Source organism: Dipodomys ordii, unplaced genomic scaffold, assembly GCF_000151885.1.
Source record: "Dipodomys ordii isolate 6190 unplaced genomic scaffold, Dord_2.0 Scaffold5, whole genome shotgun sequence".
Lineage (NCBI taxonomy): Eukaryota > Metazoa > Chordata > Mammalia > Rodentia > Heteromyidae > Dipodomys > Dipodomys ordii.
In genome coordinates, this window is record NW_012267221.1 from 18,611,494 (window position 1) to 18,624,217 (window position 12,724).

Here is a 12,724-nt window from a genome sequence, read left to right on the forward strand (position 1 = left end):
TGGTGTTTTTAACTTCTGAATCTTGCCCTTTTGATATTTGTTAAAAATTAACTTCCCTGGATCCCTATCTATCTATCCTTCCACTCCCCACCCACTCAATCCTCCTGCAACCAAACCACGTTGGTCCCTTTTAATTTTAAATGGGTGCAGAAGGTCCATAGTTCATGTTCTATAGCTGATTGTTGTTGAGAAAAGAACTTCTGGCCCAACCTGGAAAAGGGGAACTGAAAAGCTATTTTTGTATCTTTATTTTTAAGGAATATTGATTTGTAGTTTTCTTTTTTTGTGATGCTTTTATCTGGTATTGACATCAGAGTAATGCTGGTCTCTCAGGGTAAGTCAGAAACTGTTCACTGTTCTTTCTTTACTTTCATATATATGTGTGTGTGTGTGTGTGTGTGTGTGTGTGTGTGTGTGTGTATACATACATACATACATACATACATACATACATACATACATATTCTGTGAATTCACCAGTGAAATCACTGGCTATAAGCTTTTCTTTCATAGAAAAAATTTGATTATTCATTCAGTCCCTTTCCTTGTTGTGAGACTGCTCCAGTTTTCTGTTTCTCCTTAAGCAAATTTTGTGTTTCTAATATGCTTTCTTTCCCTTCCACCTTCAAAGGTTAAGTAAAGCTGAAGGTCAGAAGAAAGATATTCCTCCTTGGATAGTAAATCCAAATGTAAATATGTTAACAGAGCTAAGCCAGTTAGTTGTCTGGCCAAAAACAAAGGAGACAAGAATTCACTTCTTGCTTTTGTGTAATATATGGCTCCTAATGATATGCTATGTCTTGAAACAAAATTTTTAAAGGAAACGGGTATTTGATTTGACTTCACAAAGCCTTTTCTTGACCTTTTGTATTTTTCCCTAGGAAGACAAAATGTCCTTAGATACTAGGTATAAAAATATTTCTTGGCATTTATGCAGTAAATTTCTGTGATAGGATTAGAGTACCATTCCCTTGTCCTTCTCTTTTGATATCACCTTCCTACAAGTTATAGAACAACTTACATACGTATATGCAGACCTAGAAGAGCAAAGAATGTTAAAGGGAAGGAGGGAAACCTAAACATTTTATGCATGATTATATATCCCTCTGGAAAAAAATGTTGTCCCCCCAAAATGTCTTTTTCTTTACCCTCTGAATCTTCTTTCTTTATACATCTTTTACCTCTATTACCAAATTATCTTATAACCTATTCAATCAATATAGACATATAGGTGCTAAAACACACACAAACACACACATACATACATACACACACATACATACACACACACATACACACACACACACACACACACACACACACACACACACACATGGGCTGGGAAGGTGGCTCAGTGGTAGAGTGCTTGCCTTGCATGCCTGAGGCCCTGGGTTTGATTCCTCAGCACCACATAAGCAAAAAGAAAAAAGCCAGAAGTGGCACTATGGCTCAAGTGGTAGAGCGCTAGCCTTGAGCTGAAGAGCTGAGGTACAGTGCCCAGACCCAGAGTTTAGGCCCCACGACCAGACCCAAAAATAAAAAATAAAAAAAATAAGAAAATAAAACACACACACACACACACATATCCCAGATGCATCTTCAAGTCCCTTCATTGAATAACCATTTTAAAAATACCTACTGTGTGCCAGGCATGTATTATGCTGAATTGTGAATACACAATAATGATAGACAAGTTTTGTCAAAGATTCATTTCATGGGACTCTGGTTTTCACCACATGCACAGCTTAATTGTGCAGTTGAACAAAACAATTGGAGGTTCACATACTACTGGAAGTTAAAGATAATTCAGCAATGACCCCAGAGCTTCTGCTGCCTGGGAAACAGTTCATAGTGCTACCCAGGAAGTATCATGAACCATACAAAGGGGCATGTGTTTGTAACTCTAACTCTTGACAGTGAAGCAATTCTTCCTGCCAAGAGAGTAGAATAAATCCCTTCCCTTTGCCCCAGCACACCCAGACTGCTGATCCAGCAGAACATGCTGATTGCTCACAATATACAGAAGGCTACAGGGTCAACCAAACCAACAAGAGCCACACCAGGGGTTAACAGGGAAAGCAGGAAGCCAACATTGTGCTGAACATATGGAGGGAGGAAAATCTTGAAGAGAAGATAGACCCAGCATAATCTCAACAGCCAAGAATGAGATAATCTACCAATAGCAAAAAGGAAAACAGCAGAAATGAGAAAGCAGCCAACCTCTGAACAAGACAGCCTGGGAAAAGACTGGCCCTGGCCACAGAAAAGGGGATCTGTGAAGCCCTTGCCAGACACGCTTGTTCTTGTTACGGCACAGAATTGTTACTAGTCCTGGATTGAATGCCAGCTCTGCCACTATCCCCCTGTGACATTGTGTAAATCACTGAGCCTCTTTGAAACCTAGATGTTTTGTCTATAAAACAAGCTTACCTGATTGTTAGAAGGAGAAAATGAATGTAAAGTTTGCAGTGGTTAACATTACAATGACATTTAGTCTGAAGGGGTTTTTCACTTATCTGTAGTTTTCTTAAAGTTCCAGTCTGTCTTTTGCTGTTCAATAATCAGGTGGTGTCAAATTAGAATGCCTACCTGCAAATGATTAAAATGCTGCACATCTACCTTTATGAGACATACTTTATCACCCATGAACTGTCTGCTTCCCTCACCTCCATATCTCCACTCATCTGTTCCATACATGCTTGTTGGAATCAAATACATTCTTGTTCATCTTCGCTTCTGGACTTTTAATAAAATGGGAGACACTCAAATAATATTTGAACGCTCTTGGTGGTCTAGTGGTTAGGATTCGGCACTCTCAAATAATATTTGATATTCTGTATGTCCTTCCTTTATAACTCATACCACATTGTCATACCCTACAAAAATATGCATATATATATATTTTTTTCATACATGAATGCACATACTTGTGTGTTTCTGTATAGAGTAAGGGAATGTCTTCACCAATAAATAGCTAGATAGGTTCATATGCCAAGCCTTTAAGGACAACACTTTCCCTATCAGTTGGAAACAATAACTACAATTGGAATTTCTGAAGATATTCATGTATGTGGAATATTAAAAATAGTAACAGTTTATGAAACAGACTCATTCTACTGTGCATCAAAAAAGAAAAATATATTTCTATAGGACCTGAAAAACATGCAATATAAAATGATCCAAAAATTACTATCCAGAACATCACATTATTACTCAGTTGTAGTCAATGTGGATATTTTCTTCATTTACTATTCACTGTTGCTAATTGTAATCATCAGGCTCACCTACAGCAGTTTGAAACTTCTGAAAATCGTGTAAACTCTTTGAAAATTCTTTGTTAAAACCAAGCCTTGACCGTAATGAGTTCACTGTTATTTATTTACTTATTTATTTATTTATTTAGTCAGTTTTGAATTCAGAGCCTGTCCTTGAGCTCTTTTGATCAACGCTAGCACTCTACTATTTTCAGCCACATCTCCACTTCCAGTTATCTGGTGATAAATTGGAGATAGAAGTCTCATGGATTTTTCTACCCAGGCTGAATCCTCAGATCTCAGCCTCCTGCGTAGCGAGGATTATAAACATGAGCCACCAGTGCATGGCATTATTTTTTTGAACTCTTTATTCATAATCTGTGTCATCCCAGGCGCTGGTGTCATCTGAGATACACCCATTTTCAGGTAAAGATTGCCCTTTATTCCAAACATTGCTGAGCCCGTTTGAGCTGCCAGGGCTAAAATAAAATGCGGAAAAAAGTGAAATATTACAAAGGTTCCAAAATGAAAAGGCTTTAGAAATTAGTTGTTTCAACCTTGTTCCTCACATGAATTCACAGGAGAGCTCCAGACTCCACTTTCTGACAGATATACTCATTCATTTGGGTTACCTGGAAGCCGCAAGAATTAAAATATCAGTCTCATAGATTTTGTTGTCTTGGCTAGCTTCAAACCATGCTCTTCAGATCTCAGCCTCCTGAGTAGCTAGGAATACAGGCATGAGCCACCAGCACCCAACTCAAGACTATTTTTAATGAGTAAAACGGTGTGTGTCAACACGCTGTTGCCCTAGTAAGAGTTTGCCAGTTGCTCTCTCTAGATGCTCTTGGCTCAGTTCAATACCACCAGCTATCTGAAATCCCACAATTTATCCTTTGTGATATGCTGGGCCAATGAAGTCAGATATACATGGCTAGGTAGTGTTGGTGGGCAAAGTCCTGGGCATGACTCTTGTTGAACAAGATACAGGTAATGTAAGTCTGGCTTTTGAATGGACCATATTAAAAGGGCACTGGGGTGGGTAGTCAGGTTGGTAGGGTGATATACTGGCTTCAAAACTTAAGGGCCATATCCTTGGGAATCTTAGTTTTTGTACCTCTGTTTCCCCTCCCTTTAATAATAACATGTAACAAAGAAATACTATACAATGAAGCAAAATTGATAATATGCTCAGAGTGTGTTGCCCCTAGAATATAATAAGAGATACAGTTAACCTTGTTGGATGAAATGTAGAACAAACTCCATTGCCTTTTTTTTTTTTTTATGTCCGTCACAGGGCTTGAACTCTGGGCCTGGGCACTGGTCCTCAGCTCTTCAGCTCAAGGCTAGTGCTCTACCACTTGAACCACAGCACCACTTCCAGCTTTTTCTGCTTATGTGGTGCTGAGGAATCGAACCCAGGGCCTCAGGCATGCAAGGCAAGCGCTCTACCACTGAGCCATCTTCCCAGCCCCTCCATTGCTTTTTAATCCATTTCTGCCTTGTTGGCAAGCTGTGGTGCTAGCTGTTCAGGATAGTGACATCTCTCCCTGTGAAACATTTCCTCGCCTTTCTTCTTGCTACCTTTTCTAGCCCAAGAAGGATGAGAAAGCAAGAATTTACAAACAAGTCTAAATTCCATTTCTCTATTTGCCTAAACAAACTTCATTTTTAATCTTAATTTTATTTCTGTTGGTTTTGTTCCATGGCTTCTGAAATTACCTTTTATACTCCTCCTAGCTCAGTAGATCTGTAACAACAGCTCAATACCTATGTCTAACTGTCTAAGGCAGAGGCGGAAGACTCCTTCAGCATTAATCAACAAGTCCCATTAGTAAACAAAGGCAAAGGAAATTAATTACTATTTTTGAGACAATATTCAGTCAGATAAGTTTGAAACCCTGTTTATCTAGAAACTAATATTTTTGTTCAAACCTAGTTAATCTTGAAGTAAAAAATTGCCATACTTTGTAAGATAGACAAATTCTATTTGGTGAAAATAACTGCTTATACCTAATTTTAAACAGAATCTTAACACCAGTAACATTAACAATAAAGCTATTTACTTTCATAATCAAGAATCTCAAACAACACGTAAGCCTAGAGCAATTTCATAATATAACACAGAAGAGCAGAAATTAACTCAGTGGAAAGAAAAGTATATTGGATTATTCAGAAAAATAAGAAAATAAAACTGAAGAAATACCCTCAAGCATTTGACATGATACAAATCATCATTCTTTGTTTCTTTTGTTGTTGTTATTCTTTATTTCTTTATCAAAAGCAATACTGAGTGAATTTGATTGTACAATCTCAAAATTAAGGCATGCAAGTCATCATATTGAGACACATATATTGAAATTATGGAATCACATAGACATCAAGAACAATCCTTAGCCAGAAAGCTCAGAAAACTTCCAGGGTGAGGAAAACTTTTTTGAGGATGATAACATGGAAATTTACTTAAATTGTTTATTGACATTCTGTAAATAATTTTCCCATTTTTTTCTATGTGATACAGATGGAAGGCTCACATCTTCCAAATTCATTTCTCAGTTATATGTGTGTGTGTGTGTGTGTGTGTGTAAATTAGCCCGTATAAATTACAAGTTGTCTTATCAAATTATGTAAAAACTGTTATTAGTTCTGATTTTTATATTGTTGGGTACTTGTGGAAATAGTGTAGACCTGTGAGTTATTTCTTCCAAGAGACTCAGAAATATCTGATCAAATGTCAACAAATGAATGAGATGCCTGAACATATAAATATCTCAGCTCACTCACCACTAATATTTTCATTTGTACAAAGTGTCAGAATGTTCCATACATTGAGCCAGCCATTCTGGAAAGCCTTTTCTCTGGTGCATTAAGTCTCATTGTCAGCTTAGATATTAATCAGTCCAGTGCACTTGGAACACTCTACTATTCTCCTCCCCTGCAAACATGGATATCTACCAGATTTATGGGTGGGCAGACTGGTTTCTACTGGAAACATCTAGTACTCTTCCTCCTGCCCTTGTTTGTTTAATTCAGTGTTGTCCTCCACCCTTCTCAAGTTCTTGTCCAGCTAGGTTGAGCTTTTGAGAAAATAACAAATCTTAGATCTTCTCTATGATTCAATATTTGGATCTAATCACAATAAATTTGTGGCCATTTAGGACACAGATGAAGAATAAACAAAGCAACAATAAATTTGAACATGAAGTATAGTGTTGAAATTCTTTAGGCCCTGTTTTTTTTTCTTTTATAATTACACTTAGTAAGTTGAATATCCTCGCAAAGTATTAACAACTTTTTTGGTTCTTCTATGTGCATTTTCCTTAAAATGCCAGGGAATCTAAATTTAAACCACTATGATATTAAGGAAGAAGAATTGTGCTTCGGTGTCTTGTGCTTCAAGCATGTAATTGGAAAGAAAAAGGCATCAAAAATGAGAATAATGACAAGGCATTCAAGCATTGAATTGGCATATTTGAAAGTTGTGACTTATAGTGGATTAGCCACCCTAAAACTTATTGTTGATGCAGCAAAGGGAAAACTGATTATAGTGTATAATCTGTACCAAATTTGACCAAGTTCACGCAATAACTACTCAATTTGGGTACTTCCCTAATAGAGGTAGTATCTGGATTTTAAAGAGGGATAGAAGCCTAAAAGGACCCACAGACATTTCCTCTAATATCTTAGTGAAAGAGCAATGTTCAGCAAATCCCGAGGAAGTGTATTTATGCGCCATGCTGCAGGCTAGACATATGGGAGAGAAGACGACAGAGCATACCTGCAGTGAGGGAGAGAAATAGGAAGTGATAGAAAGAGCATAATAAAGGGCTGTGATAGGAGAAAAATGGTTTTTCAATTTCATGAAGGACAGTACCGTTCTTTGAGATAGGCAAAGATGGGAAATAGTAATGTTATTAGGTGTATGAAGTAGAGGAAGATGTAGTTACTTGTTTTATATATATATATATATATATATATATATATATATAATGTATATAACATATACATTATATATATATATAAAATACCGTACAGAGGAGTTTCAATTACATGGGCAAGGCAATGAGTACATTTCTTATCAAGCATTGTTGCCTCCTCCTTTGTTTCCCCTTTCCATCCCTTCCCATCTCCCACCCCCCACACCCCCCACTCCCATCCCCTGCCAAAGTTGTAAAGTTCATTTTTCGACATAACGACTTGTACATCTCATTGTTGCAATGGATCCACCTGTATCCCTATTTAAACGATTTGTTTTTTTCCTTCCCCTCCCCAAATTATACCAACATCAAATACAGTGAAAGCAGGGGTTATACCGTGAGGAAGGGACATACAAAGCAACAAAGAGATCATCTTATTTATTTGCAAAAACTAGTATATATCTGAGACAAGCAGAAAAGGTCAGATAAGTTGATGTTAGGTTAAATGAACCCCAAGATAAGGATTCAAATGTTTTTTTTTCTTTCTTGTTTCTTCTTTCTTGTTTCTTACTTCTCACTTGAGAGCTTGGTCTTGGAATCTCATAATTTACCTTAACAAAACCGAACAATCGCTTACAGATGGTGAAGAGATTGTGAGCAGGTCTTTTTAACACCGCTCTCTTAGACATCATATTGGTAATCTAAAGTCAGTATTTACACCATGAAACTGGCAAATGATACAAACCAAAGCTTCTAATTCCCTTGGACTACTGTTTGATTAATGCTTATTAACAACACATCATTGACCAAGTACAGCAACATGTAGCAGATAGCTTCTGCTCAATACTATTTATTAAGTACAAAGTAAGACCATCAGGAAAACAGTATATAAGAAATTTTAAATAAAAATCTTGAAAGTCATTAACATTGGAGACTGGGTAGATTCATGTGTGTGCTATGAGTACAAACTAGATAACTTCACACAATTCTGAAAATAATTATTTTATTAGAAAGGTGAGTGTTCAGAAGCAACAAATTTTATATTACTTTCTGTCTCAGCTATTTTTCCAATTTTTTCTCACAGATATAGAAAGAGCTGCTGATAATTTTCCTATCCTGTTTCTAACTACTGTATAATTTCTCATTAAATTTCCTTTCAAAAAGACTATAATTCTATAACTTAGAACTCTATTACAATTTGGAAAAACAAAAAGACAAGTTGAAGATAGAAATTGAATGTATTGATCTGAACAGTTAAAACTATGAAGCTTGTATTAGTGTTTTAATTAGAAAAATGTGTTGTTTTAATGTGTACTTTATTTGTGATTTTTCTTCTAAAAAATAATAGCTGGCCTCCATTGGCAGTTGTTCTACTGTTGCTTTGGCTCAGAGCTTTAGTGTAAGCAACACAGGCAATTCAGTATGTATAATTAGACAGAAGCCTTTGGCAAGTAAGCAGTCAAATGAAAACCTCAATATTAAATCTTCCTAGATGAAAGCATTGAAGTTTTTATCAAAATAAAACATAAGGGAAACAGTAGCCATGACAATATGCATACTAGAATTATTCTTTTTCACTGTGGAATATTTATTTGGTTTATTATTTCTTCAACACTGTCTAGGATGACCTGGATTCCTCAGACATTCACATAAATTGTGCAGACACAGGAGAAAAAGTATGTAAACCAAAATAATATCTCATATAGATTTTGACAACAGATATGAATACTGACTTGTGCTTGGCTCTCTCTCTTGCTCCATGGTAAATCCAGAGAGATGTTTGTAAAGAGACTTTTATTTTAAAGAAATTGTTTTAACTACTTGAATTGTGCAATATTGCTCGTAGTTCCATGTAGCTTACTATGTGAGGACTCTAGTCAGGGTATGACTAGGAAATGACTGTATTAGCAGCTGATCCTTACCAGATCAGTACTAGCCAACTCTTAAGGTATTTCAGAAGGAATCGCCTACTATTTGCTTTAACTATATTAAAAAAAAAACTCACCCCTACTCCAGAGCCAGAGACCCAACTGCTTATGCCAATGAACAATGATTGTAGCAGCAGGTCTCCCAATTAGGAATGTACCTAATTCTAATTTTTATCCATCTCAGTAGGTGTATTTATCTTTATTTGAATCTGGTCTTCCAAAGAAGATTAGTATCCATATATTTGTCTTCTATATTATTAGTCTCATTCTACTTAAAAGGTGTACTTATTTGTAAACTAAGTGGCTTTTTTTATTTGTTTTTGTTTTTGTTGGTCGTGGGGCTTGAACTCTGGGCTTGGGCGCTGTCCTTGTGCTCTTCAGCTCAAGGCAAGCGCTCTACCGCTTGAGCCACAGCACCATTTCCAGTTTTCTAGCGGTTTATTGGTGATAAGAGTCTCACGAATATTCCTGCCCGGGCTGGCTTTGAACCAAGATCCTCAAATCTCAGCCTCCTTAGTAGCTAGGATTACAGGCGTGAGCCACCGGCGCCCGGCTTTAAGTGGCTTTTTTTTTTTTTTTTAACATAGCAGCTGTTTGGCAAGGAAATGCCCCAACTTGAGTGATTAGAACACTCTATAATCATAACAACTCATAAGTTTAAGATGAAAATTCTGTAAGTTATTGCAGGAGGCTGCTTGTACTTGCTCTTTCACCCTTTCTCCTATAAGTGTGGTTCTGAGACTTACAGAAATGAAAAGAATGCTAGGTAGTGTGGTGTGTTCTTGGCCTATGTTTTAAGTGTCCCGAAATAGCTCAGCATGCCAGGATGCATGCCAAGAATGCTGTGTGCTGTAAAAGAATGTTCAAGGGAGATGAAGTGGAAGCAACAGCTTGTGGTTCTCTAAGATTGCAGTGGTATCTTGAGAAAAGTTTCTATGATTGTGATATGCCTTTTCAGGTCTCGGGAGCTTGAGTACTTTACATATCCTAATTTATGTCATACTATTTCTAGAATAATTCATGAAGAGACTACATCAATTAATATCTGTGGAGACTCAAAATTCAACCTGTGAGATGAGGTTCTGGACATTCATTGGGCAGAGTGACTCTCACAGTAGCCAGAAGGTGTTAGCTCCCCGCCTCTCCCCGTGAGCAGACTTCTAGACAACCAACTTACATCCAAATGTATAGTACACTGATGTTGACATTTTTTAATCTTATCAGATGGGTTTCATGTACTGATAGTGTGCCTGCTACCTGGCTGACTGATATTGTACTATTGTGTTACATTGCAGGCCAAACCTTGTTTCGGTAAGGCTAAAATGTGAAACTATGTACAGCTGACAAATCAATGATACAAGAAATGAGGGAGAATTTCCTGGACTGCCCCATCACATTTACAAATTTGATAAATAATACCCTTTGAAAATTGGTGGTTTGTCTTTGTTAATGCAATTTGTCATCTTCAGATGTGCATTTGCTCAACTGGAATGAAGAGAAGAAAGATATGCAGTAATCGCCAGGTTTCCTCATAGTGCGATGAAGCGTAAATCTGTAATGCAGGATGAGCAGCCCACCGTCCCTCAGCAGACAAAAGAAATTAATTGAATATGTGGAAAAACAGTCACTTAAATCTGGAAAACAGTGTTGTCCCTTCTTATCCTTCAATTACAATGTGTGAAAGCTTGTTAGTATTTTATTGAAAATGCTTTCTATAGCTCTTTGTGTCTCATTAAACCCCAAAGCAATTCCTGAAATATAGTGTGGCAAGGGCTGAGATTCTGCCTGGGTTACTCTATGGAAAAGACCATTATGGAATATCATTAACTCCCTGTGGCCCCAGGAAGACCAGTATGGAGAGATCAATTTCTTCAAATTGATGAAAGTTCTGTCTGCTTGGAATGCCATTCTGGTATTTATAACTGCTGTTCTAGGAAGAGTTTCTCAGCCTCCCAGCTGTTGGCACTGAGACCAGATAATTCAGTTTTGATGTAGCTGTCCTGTGTTCTGTAGGTGCTTAACAACATTTTTTGCCTCTAGACACCAGAAACACTCTTTTACACCCATCTGAGAATCAAAAACATCTCCTCATGTTGCCTCATGTGCCCTGGGGTTCAAAGTTGTCCTGGGCTGAGAACTGTTGTTCTAAACTACTCTTTTCCAAGTCAGGGAAGCCCTGAGAAAACTAGAATTGGATGTTTGAAGAATCCATTCTGATCATGGGGTCATAATGACAGAAATATGAAGCTGGAAGGTTGAATTATCAAAAGCGTATGCAAAACTCATGAAAGCAACTACTTGAGGCTGTCAGAGCCTGAGGTCAAGAGTGCAACAGGAAGTTGAACTCTGAGATAATCACTGTCAGCCCTGAGTTTGAAGACAGAAAGCATGGCACTTATATCTTTCAGTCTCATTGATTTTTTTGTAAAAGCCTTTACAAGTTTTACAGAACTTCTAAAACCACACAAATTGAGCCTTATTTGTTCACTCTGTCATGGGCACTAGACAAAAAGATTGTAAATCTTTTTTTATCAAGGTAGATAATAGAGTCAAGGGAAATAACAAAGACTGTGGTAAGATTCAAATGGAACTACCATGAAAATAGTGATTCCTACTTGTTAGTGGTTTTCATATCCACCTGAAGGGATTTTCTGTGTACATTTTTTTCTGAATAGAAGTGGCCTATTCTTTAGGTAATCCACAATTGGTAATGATTTCTTTTCACCACTTTGTTTTTCAGAGTAGCTCTAAATCTATCCAAAAAATTGAGAGGAAGGTATAGAAATAGCCTACATACTTGATGTCCTCATACTTGCTTAATGTCTCCCATTATGAATAGTCCACTTTCAGGAAAATTGTATATACAATTTGTCTAATCTGGGGAGGGGAAGGGGAATAACAAAGCACTGAAACAAGGACTCAGGATGGCATACTGCAACAATGATACCTACAGGACAGTACTTTGGAAATGAACTTTACAACCTCGGGAAGGGGGAGGAGGAGTGAGGAAAGTGGGGGAGGGAAGGAATAGTGGCACAAGGGAGGGGGAAACAATGATTGACAATGCAGTCATTGCCTTACTCATGTAACTGTAATCTCTCTGTATTGAATCTGTTGTACCCTCCATTAATCAATGTTCACTTTATACTAAGATAGAATGGTGCTATTTCTCACCATCTCCAGTAATACCCTTTTTATTGTCTTCCTGCTTCCATTTTACTCTTGGAAAGTTGTTCCCTACACTGGAACAGACATTTCAATCCTGTCATACATCATGAGCTCATATAACTTGTTTGCTCAAAGGCCACCAGTGGTTCCCCATCTTATTTAGAGTAAAAACTAAGGCTATGCAAGAGACTTCAAAGCTGATTTCATCTGTTAAAATTCTCTTTTGCTCACTCTAATCCGGCCACATTGGTATCTTGAGTAGTTTTTTAGCCCATCAGTTCTCAGGAATTTGCACCAGCTATTTCTTTTCTCTGCAATGCTCTCCAAGGATTTACACATGAGTCAGGCCCTTTGCTCCCCAATGTCTCTTTTAATGTCACTTTTCAGTGAGGCCTCCTTTTTCTAAATAACCTATTTATAGTTACTATGCACTTCCCACCTGTGCCATTCTCCTTAC

General features: G+C 37.3%; 1 long non-coding RNA gene across 1 annotated transcript; it reads left to right on the forward strand.

Annotated features, from left to right (window-relative positions):
- Window positions 1-209: 209 nt before the first annotated feature.
- Window positions 210-11,762, forward strand: LOC105994846. Its single transcript, XR_001175531.1, has 3 exons — window positions 210-334; window positions 8,794-8,847; window positions 10,112-11,762. It is a non-coding gene; the product is annotated as an uncharacterized LOC105994846 (long non-coding RNA).
- The last annotated feature ends 962 nt before the right edge of the window (window positions 11,763-12,724 follow it).